Genomic DNA, 5,570 nt, shown 5'->3' with positions numbered 1-5,570 from the left:
TCCTGCCTCTGCCCTAGAGAATCTCTTCAGCTTTCTCAGTGAGCATCAGTGACCTCATCTTTTTTTTTTCCTTTTTTTTTCCATTTTTATTTTTTTTTGTATTTTTAATTTTTTTATTCTTATGTTAATCCCCATACATTACATCATTAGTTTTAGATGAAGTGTTCCATGATTCATTGTTTGTGCACAACACCCAGTGCTCCATGCAGAACGTGCCCTCCTCAATACCCACCACCAGGCTAACCCATCCTCCCACCCCCCTCCCCTCTAGAACCCTCAGTGTGTTTTTCAGAGTCCATCATCTCTCATGGTTCGTCTACCCCTCCGATTTCCCCCCCTTCATTCTTCCCCTCCTGCTACCTTCTTCTTTTTTTTTTTTCTTAACATATATTGCATTATTTGTTTCAGAGGTACAGATCTGAGATTCAACAGTCTTGCACAATTCACAGCGCTTACCAGAGCACATACCCTCCCCAGTGTCTATTACCCAGTCACCCCCTCCCTCCCACCCCACCCCCCACTCCAGCAACCCTCAGTTTGTTTCCTGCGATTAAGAATTCCTCATATCAGTGAGGTCATATGATACATGTCTTTCTCTGTTTGACCTATTTCGCTCCACATAATACCCTCCAGTTCCATCCATGTCGTTGCAAATGGCAAGATCTCATTCCTTTTGATGGCTGCATAATATTCCATTGTGTATATATACCATATCTTCTTTATCCATTCATCTGTCGATGGACATCTTGGCTCTTTCCACAGTTTGGCTATTGTGGACATTGCTGCTATAAACATCGGGGTGCATGTACCCTTTCGGATCCCTACTTTTGTATCTTTGGGGTGGAGGTGCTTAGCAGAATACACAAGGTTACAGGGAAGATTTTTTTAAATAACTGTATGTAACACCGAAGTAAAGTGTTTAAGGGAATTTTCCAGCATCGCTTACAATGTACAGATACATACTTCAACTCAGAATTTACCATGTCTCCTGATCGAATGATGACTCCCACATATGCATTCCTTGGAAATTGGAACAAAATGAGTGAGAAAAATAAAAGAATTATAATGTCTTTTCTCTTTTATTTAATTATTGAAAATGACTGAAGTCAACTCCTCTAAAAGCGTAGTCCTACAGTATGAACTCCTCATGAAGATGTACAAAAGTTACAAATGGCATCATAAAAAAAAAAAAAAAGCCCTACAAAACTGAACTTAGTCCATCACTGTGAGAAAGCAATGCTGCTAAATTTGCCCCAATTTTTCTAAGTGGTTTACGTTAACTTGAAAATTGAGGCCATGTTCTTCATCAAGATAAGCCAGAATAATAAGAGCAGGCATGCTGACCTAAGTAAAGATGAAAGGGCCTTGGACTGGGATGAAGAAATGCCAAGTGCGCGCTAAATCAAAGCTGCGTCATCTTAATACCTCAATCCCCTCATCCATAAAATGGGATTAATAATGTTTTCCTCCCCTCAAGGGTTGTTTAAAAGGGATAACTAACAAAGTAAATGGCTGTAAACTATTTTGTAGGCCTGCTGTGTTGCTGCCAAATAGGAAAATTTCAATTTAAAAGCTGAGATCTTTAGAAGCTCCAAAATATTACAAGGCAAGTCACATTTCATGGCTAATTTAAAACATCAGGGGTTCACATAAGTTGCTCATAATGATATTTTCCAATTCCCATGTTATTTGATGACTTATACAGCTTCAACTTTAACAGTTGAACCCAGCCATTCCTGTCTGGCCATGATTCTCTTTTATCAATACTACCAGCTCACATAACTGTCTATATCTTTGGGGGATTAAGCACTATTTTTTATCTGGACCTGGAAAGAGTAAATTCGAAGATGATAAGAAATTTCTGGTTGCAAGTCCAATGTGTTATTTATTTAGATCAGGAAAAGAGCTGTTATATGCAGGTTTAGGAAGACTTTTTAAAGCACTGAAAAAAGTCTTTGTGTGTCAAATGGAATGGCACTGAAAATATTTTAATACCTTAAAGCTCTTACGAGTTGAACTAAACTTTCAGTAAAAGAGGCTGATTTTCCTTCTGGATTTTTGGCCTTCAAAAGACAAAGACCAAGCCAAGAAAATAAAATGACAAAATAAAAAAACTGCACCAAATCTTCAAATCACAATATTAAGGTAAACAATATTTGTACACTTAAAAGGAACCAGAAGAATTCATCGAGGTGGCATAAAAGATATTCAGGGTTTGCCAAAAGTAATTTATACTAAGAATTGGCTAGGTAAAAATAAAAATAGATAAAAATACAAATTCCCGGACTCCACTCTAGTCTTCCTGCATAAGAATCTTGAGAAAAAAGCCCCAGAAATCGGCATTTTCAGCAACTATCTAAGATTCTTGCTACATAAGTAATTGTTGGTGGACCAGCAACATCAGCATCACCTAAAACTTGTTAGAAATGCAGAGTATCAGCCTCCGCTCCAGACCTGCCGAATCAAGATCTGTAATTTAATAAGCTCCCCGAGGTATTTGTATATACATAGAAGTGTGAGAAGCACTGCCCCAGATGATTCCTACATTCTAACAAGCTTGGGAAACAAGTGTAATGGAATGAGTCAGATGATTCAGGTTTGGGTCAATGCCTGGCTCTGCGACTAAATTCTGAGCTTCCCCCTGCAAATGCCTGGGAGCAAAAAAGAGATTAAGTGTGAGTTTGGCACCACTGAACAAATCATCATTTTAACGGTGACGAGCCATCAAAGAAGTTCTTCTTTCAAGAAAAGAGAAAGACTGGCTAGACCAAGACTTGTTACTAAACAGTTGTTGAGAACCTACCATGGGGTAAGTAGGTGCCAGGCAAGGAGAAAACTGCCAGCCTGCATAGAGTGCGTGTGTGCACGCGCACGCACGGACACACACACACACACACACACACACATTCCTGGTTGTGAGATTGTGCTAGTTATGCCAGGTGTGGCCATTGGGAGAAAGGTACACAGGGTCACTCTGCATTATTTCCTACAAGTGCATGCGAGCCTACAGCTCTATTAAAAAGTTAGGGGAGGGATGCCTGGGCGGATCACTCGGTTAAGCGTCTGCCTTTGGCTCCGGTCAAGGTCCCGGTGTCCTGGGATCCAGCCCCACATCGGGCTCCCTGCTCAGTGGAGCCTGCTTCCCCCTCTCCCCCCACCCCCGTTCGTGCTCTCTCTCTCTGCCTCTCTTGCTCTGCACTCTCTCTCTCAAATAAATTAAAAAATTTAAAAAAAAAAAAGTAAGGGGAAAACAAAGGAAAACTCCAAGCCCAATAAGGATCCTCACTTTGTGTTTGAGAAATCTAAGCCTCGGGAAGTGTAAGTAACTTTTCCAAATGTCCTTACTAATAAAATAGGTGATTTTTGGAAACAGTAGCCTATGGTGGATGGTGCATCAACGAAGAAATTCACAGGCTGGACTGCATCTCCTTGTCTTCTATATTATGCTATGGAGTATAAATGTCATTGTTTGTATCCTATTCATTAATGCAGGCACTATTGAATCTAGGTACTATATTAATTCAGCATAAATCAAAGCAGGAAGGGAAAATAATCTCTCTCTTATAAAAACTATTAGATTTACTATCAGGGAACAGGAAACCAAGTGTTTTTTTTTTTAAGATTTTATTTATTGTTTGTTTGTTTAAGAGAGAGTGAATGAGAGAGAGAGCATGAGTAGGAGAAGGGGCAGAAGGAGAGGGAGAAGCAGACTCCCCGCTGAGCAGGGAGCCTGATGTGGGGCTCGATCCCAGGTCCTTGGGATCATGACCCAAGCTGAAGGCAGAGGCTTAACCTACTGAGCCACCCAGGTGCCCCAGGGAACCAAGTGTTTTAAAAGAAAAAAAATAACTCATTTTTAAATTTCAACCTCTTTCTTTCTTTTACACTTAAAGTGGAAATATTTTGTTTCTTAAGAGGAACAAGCACCATATACCTACTCCAAATTATAAATCAAATCAACAGAAAGTCTTTTCATTTTGGAAGCACTAATTGTTTAATGTTATTTTTAAAATTATTTCCAATGAAATTTGTTTACCTTAAAGAAAGAGAAGGAGAGAAAGGCAGGAAGGAAAGATGGAAGAAAGGATAAAAGGAATGAAGGACGAGAGGAAAGAAGGAAGAAAAAGGCTAATAAAAGAAGTGAACCATATATTAAGGGCTAAACAATACACTGGACTCTATTTTTTTTTTAAATGAGCACAGAACAAAAATAAAAAATTCATAAAGTAAACAACCAGTCAATAGAGTTTTGTTTAAAATGTTTCCCTTCAGCACGAGGATACACATTCTCTACCTATCAAATTGGAAACTATATAGTTAAAAATTTTAAGTTCTGCTAAAGATGTGGCAGGATGAAGCTATCTTATACTTACTAGCGGAAACGGAATTGGCATAGCCTTTCTGGAATATCCTAGGTAGTATGTCTCCAAAGTGCAAAGATTTCTATGGGAGGACATTTATCGTGTCATCTAATAGTCAAAAATTAAAAATAATATTAATGTTCAACAATTATCCATTAAATTATAAAACATCATAATAGAATGAAAAGTCATTTAAATAATGAATATTATTTGAATAATATTTATTGACCTGGAAAGTGATTATTATGTTACAAAGAAATATTTTAAAATATTAAGAATGGTGATTTCTGGAAGGTGAATTGTTATTTTCTTTAAACAGTTGACGTTCTAGATTTCTTTCAATAAACATGCTTTAAGTTAAAGATTACGAATGGATGGCTCTGAGGTCTTCATTGGGAGAGGAAGGGGATCTTTCTGGGAAGGTGCCTGTCTCTGTGATTTCCATTTTCCCCACTAAGTTAGGTAACAATGGACAGAAAAGGAAAATAAATAAGGTCAAGTAAAGTTCAAAGATTGGGGAAAGGGTTAGAGGTGTGTCCCCAGCCGGAATTTCTCAAAGACAATGAGTTATGGCCAATGAAGAAACCAGGACTGTCCGTCATGTGAGCTCCGCCTGCCCAGCCCCTTTGTGACTACCTTTGGTAAAGAGTAAAAAGATGAGATATTTCCCATTCATCAGTGGACTCATCCATTTCCATGCTTTTCTGTGTTTTCTTTTCCCTAAGTTTCTTATTAAAAGTTTGTATTTAAAAGTTCCATCTTGTTTTGCCTTGTTTTCCCCATCTTGGTCAGGCCAGATGAAGAGTAGAGTTACACGTGTGGGAGGCCATTGAGACAGTGGTTTCCATTGACACCCCTGCTTGGGACCAGGAAGGGGCACTTGGAGACGGGGAATACTGAAGAGGTTAGCTAGCTGCAGCTGCAGATGTTGTTCCCTTCTCTTTTTGGACTTGGCTTCTGGTTTACACACACAACAAGCTAGACTCTGGCAGTAATTTACAGTGTCACAATAATACTGAAATAAGGGTGTCATTCAATAAGACATCAAAGGAGTTCTTGAACAAAAATGGATATTTAAGCACCAAAGTCTGTTTACTTCTTACGTTTTTACAAGGCAAATGTTTGGAGTCTGTGTATGTACATGAATGAATGTGTGCAGGGTATCTGTGTGTGCTCAACGGGGAGACTTCTTCCCTCCAAATGAGCATA

At 38.9% G+C, this 5,570-nt stretch overlaps 1 pseudogene; it reads left to right on the top strand.

The window, feature by feature from the left end:
• The first annotated feature begins 989 nt into the window (after nucleotides 1–989).
• LOC118021431 lies at nucleotides 990–1,071 on the top strand (annotated as a pseudogene).
• The last annotated feature ends 4,499 nt before the right edge of the window (nucleotides 1,072–5,570 follow it).

The sequence above is a fragment of the Mirounga leonina genome, unplaced genomic scaffold (assembly GCF_011800145.1).
Source record: "Mirounga leonina isolate KUSES-001 unplaced genomic scaffold, KU_Mleo_1.0 Mir_174, whole genome shotgun sequence".
Taxonomy (NCBI): domain Eukaryota; kingdom Metazoa; phylum Chordata; class Mammalia; order Carnivora; family Phocidae; genus Mirounga; species Mirounga leonina.
Note: the sequence above shows the minus strand (reverse complement) of the source record. Positions and strands in the feature narration are given on the sequence as shown.